The 20,148-nt window shown below is 38.3% G+C and overlaps 1 long non-coding RNA gene across 1 annotated transcript; it reads right to left on the reverse strand.

Moving 5' to 3' along the window:
• Window positions 1-16,374: 16,374 nt before the first annotated feature.
• LOC138406994 (uncharacterized) lies at window positions 16,375-19,461 on the reverse strand. Its single transcript, XR_011240392.1, has 3 exons — window positions 19,114-19,461; window positions 17,993-18,057; window positions 16,375-17,304 (listed from the first exon to the last, which is right to left on the reverse strand). It is a non-coding gene; the product is annotated as an uncharacterized lncRNA (long non-coding RNA).
• Window positions 19,462-20,148: the final 687 nt, after the last annotated feature.

Here is a 20,148-nt window from a genome sequence, read left to right on the forward strand (position 1 = left end):
CTTTCTATTGTGACAGAGGCATGACAAGACACAACCCTAACACAATTTCACCACTTTCAACAACAGTCATTGTGTTCAAAATAACAGCAGTGTGGAGTTCTATTACTCAAGTCAAACAGGTGGCCCTCATTTAAGAACCAAGGCAGCAAATGTTCTACATGCTAGTTCTAGTGCATTTGTCTGAAAATCACTGGAACATGGGTCATTGTTCACAACAACAGCATACTTTGATTCAAAAGTATCAAGACAACCAGAAAAGTACAAACCGCTCAACTACAATCATCTCAAATCCTTTAAAATAGCAACCAAAACCACAAAGACGTGGAAGACAACAGAACACTACCATTCAGATGAATCAAACAATAACCTAAATGACACCTAAGCAAAGTCCCATTGTTGAAAAATTAACATGTGCTGAAGAGGTTACAATTTTCCTTAAAGGAAAATACCACAACATTTTGTGGAGTGATGACATCACCACTGTTCAAACCACAGAACACGGTGAAGCATGGTAGCACAAGCACAATACTTCAAGACATTGTGTTGACTTATGCCAAAGAGGAGACACCCTTCAAATGTGTCTTTCAACAAGACAACCACCCCAAACACACAAGTAAGCACGCAGCATCTTCAACATCCAACAACACTAACATAATGGAGTGGCCACTCCGATCATCCTGGACTATAATACCTGTACACAGGTGACACAACTTGGTTGAGTCCATGCAACACACATGTGAAGCAGTTCTCAAACACACTGCTTGTACAACTAAATACAAGTTCAGTGATTCACAGACAAGACACATCTTCTAGCATTTTTCCCTTCATACAATAAATGTTTGACTTTGTAAACAACAATGCAGAAACTATCTTTTATTTATTATTAATTTTTTTATTTATTAACACACTGCTATTATTTTGAACACAACTCTACATCTCACATGGAACAAGCAGCAATAGATCAACTACATTCAAACAATAACTGTTCAAATCTACTCACAAATCCAGCAGTGACACAATCCAGGTGCTTCAACAAACCTGTAACACATAACATGGTTTACAAACACACATTCATATAAAGTCTCTTTTGATTTAATGAACAAACACTGAACTGTACAACCACTTACCACTGTTGATCCTCAGTAACACTGGTGGAACAGCTTAGAGGTTTCTTAGGTCCACATGAAGTACAACCTGGTAGACACAATAACATCTGAAACACATGAAGGAAATGGAGTTATGGCTCACATGGAGGGACACACACCTAGTTAGCAAGTGCAGCAAGTTTACCCAATAGATTTTTGAGAAGAGAAAAGAATAGAAACATACTCACCTGGGACTTTTCCTGGCTGAACAATCACCTTTCTATTGTGACAGAGGCATGACAAGACACAACCCTAACACAATTTCACCACTTTCAACAACAGTCATTGTGTTCAAAATAACAGCAGTGTGGAGTTCTATTACTCAAGTCAAACAGGTGGCCCTCATTTAAGGACCAAGGCAGCAAATGTTCTACATGCTAGTTCTAGTGCATTTCTCTGAAAATCACTGGAACATGGGTCATTGTTCACAACAACAGCATACTTTGATTCAAAAGTATCAAGACAACCAGAAAAGTACAAACCGCTCAACTACAATCATCTCAAATCCTTTAAAATAACAACCAAAACCACAAAGACATAGAAGCACGCAGCATCTTCAACATCCAACAACACTAACATAATGGAGTGGCCACTCCGATCATCCTGGACTATAATACCTGTACACAGGTGACACAACTTGGTCAACTCCATGCAACACACATGTGAAGCAGTTCTCAAACACACTGCTTGTACAACTAAATACAAGTTCAGTGATTCACAGACAAGACACATCTTCTAGCATTTTTCACTTCTTACAATAAATGTTTGACTTTGTAAAGAACAATGCAGATCCTATCTTTTTTTTTTTTTTTTTTCATTTAATTTTTTTATGAACACACTGCTATTATTCTGAACACAACTCTACATCTCACATGGAACAAGCAGCAATAGATCAAATACATTCAAACAATAACTGTTCAAATCTACTCACAAATCCAGCAGTGACACAATCCAGGTGCTTCAACAAACCTGTAACACATGACATGGTTTACAAACACACATTCATATAAAGTCTCTTTTGATTTAATGAACAAACACTGAACTGTACAACCACTTACCACTGTTGATCCTCAGTAACACTGGTGAAACAGCTTAGAGGTTTCTTAGGTCCACATGAAGTACAACCTGGTAGACACAATAACACCTGAAACACATGAAGGACATACAGTAACCAGGACTTATGGCTCACCTGGAGGAACACATACCTACTTGCTGCTAAACAACAATCTTTAAAAGCTGATAATCTATTTTAGATCAAACTCACCATTTTCCATGTGGTTCCCTCCCACCACCAAGGACTTTCAGTACAATGTCTGGAAGTGGACAGAAGTGGTCGTCTTTATTTTTAACAACGTCAGTGTGTACAGATTATTCAGACTATTTGCTCTTAATACATTACTTACCTCAAACAACATCGCTCCACCTAACGAGTGAGCCGCTGTCCTCATCGGCCCTGTATGACAGACAAAACAATCAAGGGTCTCATTTAGCATCACTGTGTGGCATTCATACAAAAACTAGACTTACACAAAACTAAATTACTATTTAGAAAACCATGCAGGTGCACCCAATAGATTTTTGAGAAGAGAAAAGAATAGAAACATACTCACCTGGGACTTTTCCTGGCTGGACATTCACCTTTCTATTGTGACAGAGGCATGACAAGACACAACCCTAACACAATTTCACCACTTTCAACAACAGTCATTGTGTTCAAAATAACAGCAGTGTGGAGTTCTATTACTCAAGTCAAACAGGTGGCCCTCATTTAAGGACCAAGGCAGCAAATGTTCTACATGCTAGTTCTAGTGCATTTGTCTGAAAATCACTGGAACATGGGTCATTGTTCACAACAACAGCATACTTTGATTCAAAAGTATCAAGACAACCAGAAAAGTACAAACCGCTCAACTACAATCATCTCAAATCCTTTAAAATAGCAACCAAAACCACAAAGACGTGGAAGACAACAGAACACTACCATTCAGATGAATCAAACAATAACCTAAATGACACCTCTGCAAAGTCCCATTGTTGAAAAATTAACATGTGCTGAAGAGGTTACAATTTTCCTTAAAGGAAAATACCACAACATTTTGTGGAGTGATGACATCACCACTGTTCAAACCACAGAACACGGTGAAGCATGGTAGCACAAGCACAATACTTCAAGACATTGTGTTGACTTATGCCAAAGAGGAGACACCCTTCAAATGTGTCTTTCAACAAGACAACCACCCCAAACACACAAGTAAGCACGCAGCATCTTCAACATCCAACAACACTAACATAATGGAGTGGCCACTCCGATCATCCTGGACTATAATACCTGTACACAGGTGACACAACTTGGTTGAGTCCATGCAACACACATGTGAAGCAGTTCTCAAACACACTGCTTGTACAACTAAATACAAGTTCAGTGATTCACAGACAAGACACATCTTCTAGAATTTTTCCCTTCATACAATAAATGTTTGACTTTGTAAACAACAATGCAGAAACTATCTTTTATTTATTATTAATTTTTTATTTATTAACACACTGCTATTATTCTGAACACAACTCTACATCTCACATGGAACAAGCAGCAATAGATCAACTACATTCAAACAATAACTGTTCAAATCTACTCACAAATCCAGCAGTGACACAATCCAGGTGCTTCAACAAACCTGTAACACATGACATGGTTTACAAACACACATTCATATAAAGTCTCTTTTGATTTAATGAACAAACACTGAACTGTACAACCACTTACCACTGTTGATCCTCAGTAACACTGGTGGAACAGCTTAGAGGTTTCTTAGGTCCACATGAAGTACAACCTGGTAGACACAATAACACCTGAAACACATGAAGGACATACAGTAACCAGGACTTATGGCTCACCTGGAGGAACACATACCTACTTGCTGCTAAACAACAATCTTTAAAAGCTGATAATCTATTTTAGATCAAACTCACCATTTTCCATGTGGTTCCCTCCCACCACCAAGGACTTTCAGTACAATGTCTGGAAGTGGACAGAAGTGGTCGTCTTTATTTTTAACAACGTCAGTGTGTACAGATTATTCAGACTATTTGCTCTTAATACATTACTTACCTCAAACAACATCGCTCCACCTAACGAGTGAGCCGCTGTCCTCATCGGCCCTGTATGACAGACAAAACAATCAAGGGTCTCATTTAGCATCACTGTGTGGCATTCATACAAAAACTAGACTTACACAAAACTAAATTACTATTTAGAAAACCATGCAGGTGCACCCAATAGATTTTTGAGAAGAGAAAAGAATAGAAACATACTCACCTGGGACTTTTCCTGGCTGGACATTCACCTTTCTATTGTGACAGAGGCATGACAAGACACAACCCTAACACAATTTCACCACTTTCAACAACAGTCATTGTGTTCAAAATAACAGCAGTGTGGAGTTCTATTACTCAAGTCAAACAGGTGGCCCTCATTTAAGGACCAAGGCAGCAAATGTTCTACATGCTAGTTCTAGTGCATTTGTCTGAAAATCACTGGAACATGGGTCATTGTTCACAACAACCGCATACTTTGATTCAAAAGTATCAAGACAACCAGAAAACTACTAACTGCTCAACTACAATCATCTCAAATCCTTTAAAATAACAACCAAAACCACAAAGACGTGGAAGACAACAGAACACTACCATTCAGATGAATCAAACAATAACCTAAATGACACCTCTGCAAAGTCCCATTGTTGAAAAATTAACATGTGCTGAAGAGGTTACAATTTTCCTTAAAGGAAAATACCACAACATTTTGTGGAGTGATGACATCACCACTGTTCAAACCACAGAACACGGTGAAGCATGGTAGCACAAGCACAATACTTCAAGACATTGTGTTGACTTATGCCAAAGAGGAGACACCCTTCAAATGTGTCTTTCAACAAGACAACCACCCCAAACACACAAGTAAGCACGCAGCATCTTCAACATCCAACAACACTAACATAATGGAGTGGCCACTCCGATCATCCTGGACTATAATACCTGTACACAGGTGACACAACTTGGTTGAGTCCATGCAACACACATGTGAAGCAGTTCTCAAACACACTGCTTGTACAACTAAATACAAGTTCAGTGATTCACAGACAAGACACATCTTCTAGCATTTTTCCCTTCATACAATAAATGTTTGACTTTGTAAACAACAATGCAGAAACTATCTTTTATTTATTATTAATTTTTTATTTATTAACACACTGCTATTATTTTGAACACAACTCTACATCTCACATGGAACAAGCAGCAATAGATCAACTACATTCAAACAATAACTGTTCAAATCTACTCACAAATCCAGCAGTGACACAATCCAGGTGCTTCAACAAACCTGTAACACATGACATGGTTTACAAACACACATTCATATAAAGTCTCTTTTGATTTAATGAACAAACACTGAACTGTACAACCACTTACCACTGTTGATCCTCAGTAACACTGGTGGAACAGCTTAGAGGTTTCTTAGGTCCACATGAAGTACAACCTGGTAGACACAATAACATCTGAAACACATGAAGGAAATGGAGTTATGGCTCACATGGAGGGACACACACCTAGTTAGCAAGTGCAGCAAGTTTACCCAATAGATTTTTGAGAAGAGAAAAGAATAGAAACATACTCACCTGGGACTTTTCCTGGCTGAACAATCACCTTTCTATTGTGACAGAGGCATGACAAGACACAACCCTAACACAATTTCACCACTTTCAACAACAGTCATTGTGTTCAAAATAACAGCAGTGTGGAGTTCTATTACTCAAGTCAAACAGGTGGCCCTCATTTAAGGACCAAGGCAGCAAATGTTCTACATGCTAGTTCTAGTGCATTTCTCTGAAAATCACTGGAACATGGGTCATTGTTCACAACAACAGCATACTTTGATTCAAAAGTATCAAGACAACCAGAAAAGTACTAACCGCTCAACTACAATCATCTCAAATCCTTTAAAATAGCAACCAAAACCACAAAGACATAGAAGCACGCAGCATCTTCAACATCCAACAACACTAACATAATGGAGTGGCCACTCCGATCATCCTGGACTATAATACCTGTACACAGGTGACGCAACTTGGTCAACTCCATGCAACACACATGTGAAGCAGTTCTCAAACACACTGCTTGTACAACTAAATACAAGTTCAGTGATTCACAGACAAGACACATCTTCTAGCATTTTTCACTTCTTACAATAAATGTTTGACTTTGTAAAGAACAATGCAGACACTATCTTTTTTTTTTTTTTTTTTCATTTAATTTTTTTATGAACACACTGCTATTATTCTGAACACAACTCTACATCTCACATGGAACAAGCAGCAATAGATCAAATACATTCAAACAATAACTGTTCAAATCTACTCACAAATCCAGCAGTGACACAATCCAGGTGCTTCAACAAACCTGTAACACATGACATGGTTTACAAACACACATTCATATAAAGTCTCTTTTGATTTAATGAACAAACACTGAACTGTACAACCACTTACCACTGTTGATCCTCAGTAACACTGGTGGAACAGCTTAGAGGTTTCTTAGGTCCACATGAAGTACAACCTGGTAGACACAATAACACCTGAAACACATGAAGGACATACAGTAACCAGGACTTATGGCTCACCTGGAGGAACACATACCTACTTGCTGCTAAACAACAATCTTTAAAAGCTGATAATCTATTTTAGATCAAACTCACCATTTTCCATGTGGTTCCCTCCCACCACCAAGGACTTTCAGTACAATGTCTGGAAGTGGACAGAAGTGGTCGTCTTTATTTTTAACAACGTCAGTGTGTACAGATTATTCAGACTATTTGCTCTTAATACATTACTTACCTCAAACAACATCGCTCCACCTAACGAGTGAGCCGCTGTCCTCATCGGCCCTGTATGACAGACAAAACAATCAAGGGTCTCATTTAGCATCACTGTGTGGCATTCATACAAAAACTAGACTTACACAAAACTAAATTACTATTTAGAAAACCATGCAGGTGCACCCAATAGATTTTTGAGAAGAGAAAAGAATAGAAACATACTCACCTGGGACTTTTCCTGGCTGGACATTCACCTTTCTATTGTGACAGAGGCATGACAAGACACAACCCTAACACAATTTCACCACTTTCAACAACAGTCATTGTGTTCAAAATAACAGCAGTGTGGAGTTCTATTACTCAAGTCAAACAGGTGGCCCTCATTTAAGGACCAAGGCAGCAAATGTTCTACATGCTAGTTCTAGTGCATTTGTCTGAAAATCACTGGAACATGGGTCATTGTTCACAACAACAGCATACTTTGATTCAAAAGTATCAAGACAACCAGAAAAGTACAAACCGCTCAACTACAATCATCTCAAATCCTTTAAAATAGCAACCAAAACCACAAAGACGTGGAAGACAACAGAACACTACCATTCAGATGAATCAAACAATAACCTAAATGACACCTCTGCAAAGTCCCATTGTTGAAAAATTAACATGTGCTGAAGAGGTTACAATTTTCCTTAAAGGAAAATACCACAACATTTTGTGGAGTGATGACATCACCACTGTTCAAACCACAGAACACGGTGAAGCATGGTAGCACAAGCACAATACTTCAAGACATTGTGTTGACTTATGCCAAAGAGGAGACACCCTTCAAATGTGTCTTTCAACAAGACAACCACCCCAAACACACAAGTAAGCACGCAGCATCTTCAACATCCAACAACACTAACATAATGGAGTGGCCACTCCGATCATCCTGGACTATAATACCTGTACACAGGTGACACAACTTGGTTGAGTCCATGCAACACACATGTGAAGCAGTTCTCAAACACACTGCTTGTACAACTAAATACAAGTTCAGTGATTCACAGACAAGACACATCTTCTAGAATTTTTCCCTTCATACAATAAATGTTTGACTTTGTAAACAACAATGCAGAAACTATCTTTTATTTATTATTAATTTTTTATTTATTAACACACTGCTATTATTCTGAACACAACTCTACATCTCACATGGAACAAGCAGCAATAGATCAACTACATTCAAACAATAACTGTTCAAATCTACTCACAAATCCAGCAGTGACACAATCCAGGTGCTTCAACAAACCTGTAACACATGACATGGTTTACAAACACACATTCATATAAAGTCTCTTTTGATTTAATGAACAAACACTGAACTGTACAACCACTTACCACTGTTGATCCTCAGTAACACTGGTGGAACAGCTTAGAGGTTTCTTAGGTCCACATGAAGTACAACCTGGTAGACACAATAACACCTGAAACACATGAAGGACATACAGTAACCAGGACTTATGGCTCACCTGGAGGAACACATACCTACTTGCTGCTAAACAACAATCTTTAAAAGCTGATAATCTATTTTAGATCAAACTCACCATTTTCCATGTGGTTCCCTCCCACCACCAAGGACTTTCAGTACAATGTCTGGAAGTGGACAGAAGTGGTCGTCTTTATTTTTAACAACGTCAGTGTGTACAGATTATTCAGACTATTTGCTCTTAATACATTACTTACCTCAAACAACATCGCTCCACCTAACGAGTGAGCCGCTGTCCTCATCGGCCCTGTATGACAGACAAAACAATCAAGGGTCTCATTTAGCATCACTGTGTGGCATTCATACAAAAACTAGACTTACACAAAACTAAATTACTATTTAGAAAACCATGCAGGTGCACCCAATAGATTTTTGAGAAGAGAAAAGAATAGAAACATACTCACCTGGGACTTTTCCTGGCTGGACATTCACCTTTCTATTGTGACAGAGGCATGACAAGACACAACCCTAACACAATTTCACCACTTTCAACAACAGTCATTGTGTTCAAAATAACAGCAGTGTGGAGTTCTATTACTCAAGTCAAACAGGTGGCCCTCATTTAAGGACCAAGGCAGCAAATGTTCTACATGCTAGTTCTAGTGCATTTGTCTGAAAATCACTGGAACATGGGTCATTGTTCACAACAACCGCATACTTTGATTCAAAAGTATCAAGACAACCAGAAAACTACTAACTGCTCAACTACAATCATCTCAAATCCTTTAAAATAACAACCAAAACCACAAAGACGTGGAAGACAACAGAACACTACCATTCAGATGAATCAAACAATAACCTAAATGACACCTCTGCAAAGTCCCATTGTTGAAAAATTAACATGTGCTGAAGAGGTTACAATTTTCCTTAAAGGAAAATACCACAACATTTTGTGGAGTGATGACATCACCACTGTTCAAACCACAGAACACGGTGAAGCATGGTAGCACAAGCACAATACTTCAAGACATTGTGTTGACTTATGCCAAAGAGGAGACACCCTTCAAATGTGTCTTTCAACAAGACAACCACCCCAAACACACAAGTAAGCACGCAGCATCTTCAACATCCAACAACACTAACATAATGGAGTGGCCACTCCGATCATCCTGGACTATAATACCTGTACACAGGTGACACAACTTGGTTGAGTCCATGCAACACACATGTGAAGCAGTTCTCAAACACACTGCTTGTACAACTAAATACAAGTTCAGTGATTCACAGACAAGACACATCTTCTAGCATTTTTCCCTTCATACAATAAATGTTTGACTTTGTAAACAACAATGCAGAAACTATCTTTTATTTATTATTAATTTTTTATTTATTAACACACTGCTATTATTTTGAACACAACTCTACATCTCACATGGAACAAGCAGCAATAGATCAACTACATTCAAACAATAACTGTTCAAATCTACTCACAAATCCAGCAGTGACACAATCCAGGTGCTTCAACAAACCTGTAACACATGACATGGTTTACAAACACACATTCATATAAAGTCTCTTTTGATTTAATGAACAAACACTGAACTGTACAACCACTTACCACTGTTGATCCTCAGTAACACTGGTGGAACAGCTTAGAGGTTTCTTAGGTCCACATGAAGTACAACCTGGTAGACACAATAACATCTGAAACACATGAAGGAAATGGAGTTATGGCTCACATGGAGGGACACACACCTAGTTAGCAAGTGCAGCAAGTTTACCCAATAGATTTTTGAGAAGAGAAAAGAATAGAAACATACTCACCTGGGACTTTTCCTGGCTGAACAATCACCTTTCTATTGTGACAGAGGCATGACAAGACACAACCCTAACACAATTTCACCACTTTCAACAACAGTCATTGTGTTCAAAATAACAGCAGTGTGGAGTTCTATTACTCAAGTCAAACAGGTGGCCCTCATTTAAGGACCAAGGCAGCAAATGTTCTACATGCTAGTTCTAGTGCATTTCTCTGAAAATCACTGGAACATGGGTCATTGTTCACAACAACAGCATACTTTGATTCAAAAGTATCAAGACAACCAGAAAAGTACTAACCGCTCAACTACAATCATCTCAAATCCTTTAAAATAGCAACCAAAACCACAAAGACATAGAAGCACGCAGCATCTTCAACATCCAACAACACTAACATAATGGAGTGGCCACTCCGATCATCCTGGACTATAATACCTGTACACAGGTGACGCAACTTGGTCAACTCCATGCAACACACATGTGAAGCAGTTCTCAAACACACTGCTTGTACAACTAAATACAAGTTCAGTGATTCACAGACAAGACACATCTTCTAGCATTTTTCACTTCTTACAATAAATGTTTGACTTTGTAAAGAACAATGCAGACACTATCTTTTTTTTTTTTTTTTTTCATTTAATTTTTTTATGAACACACTGCTATTATTCTGAACACAACTCTACATCTCACATGGAACAAGCAGCAATAGATCAAATACATTCAAACAATAACTGTTCAAATCTACTCACAAATCCAGCAGTGACACAATCCAGGTGCTTCAACAAACCTGTAACACATGACATGGTTTACAAACACACATTCATATAAAGTCTCTTTTGATATAATGAACAAACACTGAACTGTACAACCACTTACCACTGTTGATCCTCAGTAACACTGGTGGAACAGCTTAGAGGTTTCTTAGGTCCACATGAAGTACAACCTGGTAGACACAATAACATCTGAAACACATGAAGGACATACAGTAACCAGGACTTATGGCTCACCTGGAGGAACACATACCTACTTGCTGCTAAACAACAATCTTTAAAAGCTGATAATCTATTTTAGATCAAACTCACCATTTTCCATGTGGTTCCCTCCCACCACCAAGGACTTTCAGTACAATGTCTGGAAGTGGACAGAAGTGGTCGTCTTTATTTTTAACAACGTCAGTGTGTACAGATTATTCAGACTATTTGCTCTTAATACATTACTTACCTCAAACAACATCGCTCCACCTAACGAGTGAGCCGCTGTCCTCATCGGCCCTGTATGACAGACAAAACAATCAAGGGTCTCATTTAGCATCACTGTGTGGCATTCATACAAAAACTAGACTTACACAAAACTAAATTACTATTTAGAAAACCATGCAGGTTCACCCAATAGATTTTTGAGAAGAGAAAAGAATAGAAACATACTCACCTGGGACTTTTCCTGGCTGAACAATCACCTTTCTATTGTGACAGAGGCATGACAAGACAGAACCCTAACACAATTTCACCACTTTCAACAACAGTCATTGTGTTCAAAATAACAGCAGTGTGGAGTTCTATTACTCAAGTCAAACAGGTGGCCCTCATTTAAGGACCAAGGCAGCAAATGTTCTACATGCTAGTTCTAGTGCATTTGTCTGAAAATCACTGGAACATGGGTCATTGTTCACAACAACAGCATACTTTGATTCAAAAGTATCAAGACAACCAGAAAACTACTAACCGCTCAACTACAATCATCTCAAATCCTTTAAAATAGCAACCAAAACCACAAAGACATAGAAGCACGCAGCATCTTCAACATCCAACAACACTAACATAATGGAGTGGCCACTCCGATCATCCTGGACTATAATACCTGTACACAGGTGACACAACTTGGTCAACTCCATGCAACACACATGTGAAGCAGTTCTCAAACACACTGCTCGTACAACTAAATACAAGTTCAGTGATTCACAGACAAGACACATCTTCTAGCATTTTTCACTTCTTACAATAAATGTTTGACTTTGTAAAGAACAATGCAGACACTATCTTTATTTTTTTTTTTTTCATTTAATTTTTTTATGAACACACTGCTATTATTCTGAACACAACTCTACATCTCACATGGAACAAGCAGCAATAGATCAAATACATTCAAACAATAACTGTTCAAATCTACTCACAAATCCAGCAGTGACACAATCCAGGTGCTTCAACAAACCTGTAACACATGACATGGTTTACAAACACACATTCATATAAAGTCTCTTTTGATTTAATGAACAAACACTGAACTGTACAACCACTTACCACTGTTGATCCTCAGTAACACTGGTGAAACAGCTTAGAGGTTTCTTAGGTCCACATGAAGTACAACCTGGTAGACACAATAACATCTGAAACACATGAAGGACATACAGTAACCAGGACTTATGGCTCACCTGGAGGAACACATACCTACTTGCTGCTAAACAACAATCTTTAAAAGCTGATAATCTATTTTAGATCAAACTCACCATTTTCCATGTGGTTCCCTCCCACCACCAAGGACTTTCAGTACAATGTCTGGAAGTGGACAGAAGTGGTCGTCTTTATTTTTAACAACGTCAGTGTGTACAGATTATTCAGACTATTTGCTCTTAATACATTACTTACCTCAAACAACATCGCTCCACCTAACGAGTGAGCCGCTGTCCTCATCGGCCCTGTATGACAGACAAAACAATCAAGGGTCTCATTTAGCATCACTGTGTGGCATTCATACAAAAACTAGACTTACACAAAACTAAATTACTATTTAGAAAACCATGCAGGTGCACCCAATAGATTTTTGAGAAGAGAAAAGAATAGAAACATACTCACCTGGGACTTTTCGTGGCTGAACAATCACCTTTCTATTGTGACAGAGGCATGACAAGACACAACCCTAACACAATTTCACCACTTTCAACAACAGTCATTGTGTTCAAAATAACAGCAGTGTGGAGTTCTATTACTCAAGTCAAACAGCTGGCCCTCATTTAAGGACCAAGGCAGCAAATGTTCTACATGCTAGTTCTAGTGCATTTGTCTGAAAATCACTGGAACATGGGTCATTGTTCACAACAGCATACTTTGATTCAAAAGTATCAAGACAACTAGAAAAGTACAAACCGCTCAACTACAATCATCTCAAATCCTTTAAAATAGCAACCAAAACCACAAAGACGTGGGAGACAACAGAACACTACCATTCAGATGAATCAGACAATAACCTAAATGACACCTAAGCAAAGTCCCATTGTTGAAGCATGGTAGCACAAGCACAATACTTCAAGACATCATGTTGACTTATGCCAAAGAGGAGACACCCTTCAAATGTGTCTTTCAACTAGACAACCACCCCAAACACACAAGTAAGCATGCAGCATCTTCAACATCCAACAACACTAACATAATGGAGTGGCCACTCCGATCATCCTGGACTACAATACCTGTACACAGGTGACACAACTTGGTCGACTCCATGCAACACACATGTGAAGCAGTTCTCAAACACACTGCTTGTACAACTAAATACAAGTTCAGTGATTCACAGACAAGACACATCTTCTAGCATTTTTCACTTCATACAATAAATGTTTGACTTTGTAAAGAACAATGCAGACACTGCTATCTTTTATTTATTTATTTTTTATTAACACACTGCTATTATTTTGAACACAACTCTACATCTCACATGGAACAAGCAGCAATAGATCAACTACATTCAAACCAATAACTGTTCAAATCTACTCACAAATCCAGCAGTGACACAATCCAGGTGCTTCAACAAACCTGTAACACATGACATGGTTTACAAACACACATTCATATAAAGTCTCTTTTGATTTAATGAACAAACACTGAACTGTACAACCACTTACCACTGTTGATCCTCAGTAACACTGGTGGAACAGCTTAGAGGTTTCTTAGGTCCACATGAAGTACAACCTGGTAGACACAATAACACCTGAAACACATGAAGGACATACAGTAACCAGGACTTATGGCTCACCTGGAGGAACACATACCTACTTGCTGCTAAACAACAATCTTTAAAAGCTGATAATCTATTTTAGATCACACTCACCACTTTCCATGTGGTTCCCTCCCACCACCAAGGACTTTCAGTACAATGTCTAAAAGGGGACAGAAGTGGTCGTCTTTATTTTTTTACAACTATAAACAACGTCAGTGTGTACAGATTATTCAGACTATTTGCTCTTAATACATTACTTACCTCAAACAACATCGCTCCACATAACGAGTGAGCCGCTGTCCTCATCGGCCCTGTATGACAAACAGAGAAAACATCAGGGGTCTCATTTAGCAAACACTGTGTGGCATTCATACAAAAACTGGACTTACACAAAACTAAATTACAAATTAGAAAACCATGCAGGTTCACCCAATAGATTTTTGAGAAGAATAGAAACACTCACCTGGGACTTTTCCTGGCTGAACAATCACCTCTCTATTGTGACAGAGGCATGACAAGACACAACCCTAACACAATTTCACCACTTTCAACAACAGTCATTGTGTTCAAAATAACAGCAGTGTGGAGTTCTATTACTCAAGTCAAACAGGTGGCCGTCATTTAAGGACCAAGGCAGCAAATGTTCTACATGCTAGTTCTAGTGCATTTGTCTGAAAATCACTGGAACATGGGTCATTGTTCACAACAGCATACTTTGATTCAAAAGTATCAAGACAACCAGAAAAGTACAAACCGCTCAACTACAATCATCTCAAATCCTTTAAAATAACAACCAAAACCACAAAGACAAGGGAGACAACAGAACACTACCATTTAGATGAATCAGACAATAACCTAAATGACACCTAAGCAAAGTCCCATTGTTGAAGCATGGTAGCACAAGCACAATACTTCAAGACATCGTGGTGACTTATGCCAAAGAGGAGACACCCTTCAAATGTGTCTTTCAACTAGACAACCACCCCAAACACACAAGTAAGCACGCAGCATCTTCAACATCCAACAACAACACTAACATAATGGAGTGGCCACTCCGATCATCCTGGACTACAATACCTGTACACAGGTGACACAACTTGGTCGACTCCATGCAACACACATGTGAAGCAGTTCTCAAACACACTGCTTGTACAACTAAATACAAGTTCAGTGATTCACAGACAAGACACATCTTCAAGCATTTTTCCCTTCATACAATAAATGTTTGACTTTGTAAAGAACAATGCAGACACTGCTTTTTTTTCTTTTTTTTTTAAAAAAAACAGCCTCATTTTTAGATTTATTGACAGCTGCCATATCCCCCATACACAACATTTAACAATTATTATGTGCTTGTGATAACTGGACTCATTATGTGGCCCTATGAGGCAAACAACATGTAAAATCACACCATTGATACAAATCATGATGAGAACAATACAATGTATGAGGCCCAGCAGTCTCCACACTGGAAACCTACCTTCTGATGCTAACACAGGAGTTTCCAAGAACCTCAGTCCACTGTCCAGATGCACCTCATTGATGACTGATCAGTTAATCACAGTGGAGCTAGAGGAGAGACGAGAGACAAACAGGGACACTACAGGAAACACCCCCACCCTTAAAACAATGATTCAACACTTACATCACATTTCACTAACTAACAACTACAATCAGTGTATTCATTACAATGCATTTGCCAACTAATTACTGCTGCTGGATTCAAAGTGAGCGGCAGACACACAAGTTGTACCACAAGGGAATGTCACTTCATACAAAATGGCTGCCACCACGAGGTGGACAAATCAAACAACAGGTGTTACTCAAGCTACCTTCACGCAACACTCACACAGGTGACCAACACAAACGTGGAGTGCAACACCCACCAAACCAAAAGAGTGACAATTACACCACCTACAAAGTTGCTGCCATTCACCAACACAACATCAATTTCGATGACAAGTACTGCAGCAGTTGAGTCAATTTACTTGGTGACCTTCAACACTAACATTATTTCTGATTTCATTCACATCTCTACTCATTCTCACATATCAACAACTGTTCACACCTTCAGCTTCCTGTTGTTTGTTTTGTGACTTCACAGAAAGTGAATCACTTCCTGTTTGCCAGGTTGTCTTCAAATTAACACTCAAGACATTAACTAGTACAATGGCATGAAACATTACACGTGTTTTAAGAATACCACACTGATTACTTACTTATATTTAGTAGCAGTCATGAGGTGAAGAACTTTCACTTTACTTTTATTCATAATAGAGATGTCACAGTTACCCCTTTTTAAAATATATAAGGTACAGAGTGTAGAATTTAGTGATATCTACTGTTAAAGTTGCATGTTGCAGCTGAACACCTCTCACCTCACCCTCTCCTAAAACATGAAAATAACCTGTGGCAGCTTCAGTTACCTCAAAAGGGATTTAGTTTGTCCGGTCTGGACTACTGTAAAAAACAAGCAGCCTCCATAGAGAGCACCCCCTCGATGTAAATATGGTGTATTTAAATATTAATGGCCTTTTCAACAGTAAATAAAACTATATTCATATAATTTAGATGAAGTGAACTAGTGAAAACATCATGAGGATTATCTGACATTCAATTTCTGCCAATAGATCCCTTTCACCTAAATTTTACACAGTGAACCTTTAAGTGAGAAGATAACAAACAAGTAAATAGGTGGTTGCCACAAATTGGATCAAAAAATAGTAGCATCATCATATCGTGAGTTGCGCTTTTAAAGGGGCCTATTGTGAGATGTTACCTTGATCGCCCACACACGCACAGTAAAACTATCAAAGGGCCCAATCCAGGAATCCTGGACTTGGAGAATTCCTCCCTCTGTCCAGAATTTACACCAACATACCCAGGACACAAAAGCTTCCATCTTGTGCATTTGGAGCAAGAGTTTGCCACATCTTTTGGGGATCTATCATCGTTTATCTCGTCGCTTTGTGCTGCTGTGAGAGGCCTTCAGCGTGACGCAGACAGCTGGAGATCTGCAGGAAATAAGAGTCACAGTTACTCAGGGTTGTGTTCTCCATCAAATCCAACAGCTTAGTGTTTGGGAAATGTACAACTACAACTCACTGTGGATGTTTGGTGATTACTGATTTTGTTTTCAGTTTTATATCAAATCAAATGTCCTTCTACTTATAAGGTCAAAAAAAAACTGAACAACATGGTAGGTAAAAATATAACATAATATATATGAATAGAAGTTCCTATAAATGTTAATTAAACATTTGGAAGGGCCTTTTCGTGATGTCACGCTACATACATACATACATATATATATATATATATATATATTTGGGGTTTGGTAGGGCTGGGTGATACAACACTATTGATAAAATGTGTGGACTCTGCTGACATCTGGTGGTGAAGCTGTGTGTTGCAGCTTCTCCTTCCAAACATGAAAGAATATGTTAGACGACATACTAACCTATGACTTTTTTTGTCATATTTTAGACGACATACTAACCTATGACTTTTTTTTCTTATTATTTTAGACGACATGACATCCTAGAAAAAGTCATAGTATAATATGACGTCTGAAATTTAAATGTATCAAGAGTCGCAGCAGATTCCACTATTAACAAACATGTTAACAATGGAAAAGCTGCAGCAACACGTCAAACACACAGAAGATCCAATAAATGTGTTGATATTTTAAGCAATAGTCACCAAATGATGGGTCTGTGGGCTCCTGGCATCTCCAGCGTACTGGCTCCCTCTACCTCCATCCCTAGCTAATGACAGTAGCAAACATAGCAAACAAATGATACGAGCTTTCCTTAGGAACACACTTTAGTTCATATAAAATACATTTAAATGGAGCAGGGAGCTCAAACGGTGACATTAACATTTTAATAAAGGTCAAATCAGGGCTGAGCGATAAAAGAATATCAATAATGATGTCCAATATATATCAATGTAATGATTATGCATTGTGAAAACAATGATGAGGTAGAGCACATGCAATAGATGCCACGTGTCTAGTGCAATTCTTTACTCATTCAACAGAGCAATAGTATTAAAACAATTAAAATGATCTAATCTGTTAAATAGAGATGAAACAATAAACCTGTTTCAATTCAATTTAATTTGTATAGCACCAAATCATAATATACATTATCTCAAGGCACTTTAAAATCTCATTTAACATAGAGAAACCCAACAGTTCCCACAATGAGCAGCACTTTGGCGACTGTGGAGAGGAAAAACTCCCTCCCTCCCTGTTTATCGTCATGATCATTATTTTCCATGTATATTGATTTATGATGGTAAATTATATATAATTGGATGTTTTACATGGCTGCAAAACACTATCAATACTTATTGCAATTTAATATTCATCATAAAGGTTATATATACGCATATACGTACCAAGGTTATTATAGTTTTGAAATTGTCATTAGTTTTTATTTTTATTTAGTTTTTCAATTTGCATTTTTATTTCATATAATACACAATACAAATCTATGAAATCAACACGTATTGAACTTGTGTTACTTTGATATTGATGAAAATGAAAAGCTGATCATTATTAAAGTGGACGTACTTTAGTTAGTTTAGGACAAAAGAAGCGATCGAGTGTTTTACAAGAGAATTCCACACGCGCTCAGGTGTGGTTAGCTTGGGATGCTAGCTTAGCTTAGCATCGACACGAGGAACTAATGAGACGAGTTTTGCTCGAAAACGCAAGTGAACAATGAAAAATGTGCAGCGACACGTCAAACACACAGAAGATATAATAACTGTGTATAACTGTGTATAACTGTGTTGATATTTGAAACAGTATTCACCTCGTGAAGATCTACGGGCTCCCGATCCAAGCAGTTCCGCATCCAAGCGGAAGTACCGACTGGCAAACAGGAAGTGGAGCACTCCAATGGGATATATGGAGAAGGGGAACTTCGAATAGACCAAGTTACGTAGACTCGCGGGGGTGGAGTTTCTTTATCTAACTCAAACAATAAATATTGTAAACAATTTCCAAACATTCGTGGGCACGACTGATTTAAAAAAAATGTATAGCACATCATATGATATGATAATAAAATATCACAATCTGTTTATTTAATTTATTTTTAAATGTTATTCATCCCTCATGAGCACATCCATTGACAGGATGATATAAAGTTATTATAATTGATCTTCAGGGTTGTTACTACTCTGAAAAGTATGCACACTTACTGCACTTGGGCTTTTTAATATAATTTGTATACCTTACTATACAATGATTGGGTTTTTTGCATTCTTTTGCCTTAATATACAATTCATCTTGATGATATTATATATATATTATCAGAGAACTATGATGGGAAGAGGGCTGCATTGGACTGAATTATATATTTTCAGCCCCTGTGCCTAAGTACTGCTGTATGTGTATACATTGTAGCTTTAAAGCATGTTTACCTTTTTTTTTGGTTTCTTCCGCACACACACACAATCTCACATTACTTAGCCGAAGCAATATCCTTTAACTGCCCATGTTGGTTTATAGACTTGCTTGGTGAACTGAGCCAGCAGCAGGCAGCCTTGTGCCGTCCGTGCCATGTGGCGTGGCCTCAAATTCACCGTTTTCCTAATTAGGTGTCAGCAAGGATGGCAGATGATGTCTCTTCTCTCCTCCTCAATGTGGACACCAATGTGCTGGGCCTTGGCAAGCAGGAAATCGAAGAGCGGAGGAAATGCGGGCAGCGTGACTGAGTCGCACGTTTTTCTTTACCTTCCATTAACAGACATATCAGTGGTGACGCATACACCAAAAAGTGCCACGGTCCCAAATATTACTGGATCAATCTGGTCTGCCGATATCTTTGGTTTTAGCAATATGA

The sequence above is a fragment of the Paralichthys olivaceus genome, chromosome 24 (assembly GCF_024713975.1).
Source record: "Paralichthys olivaceus isolate ysfri-2021 chromosome 24, ASM2471397v2, whole genome shotgun sequence".
NCBI lineage: Eukaryota > Metazoa > Chordata > Actinopteri > Pleuronectiformes > Paralichthyidae > Paralichthys > Paralichthys olivaceus.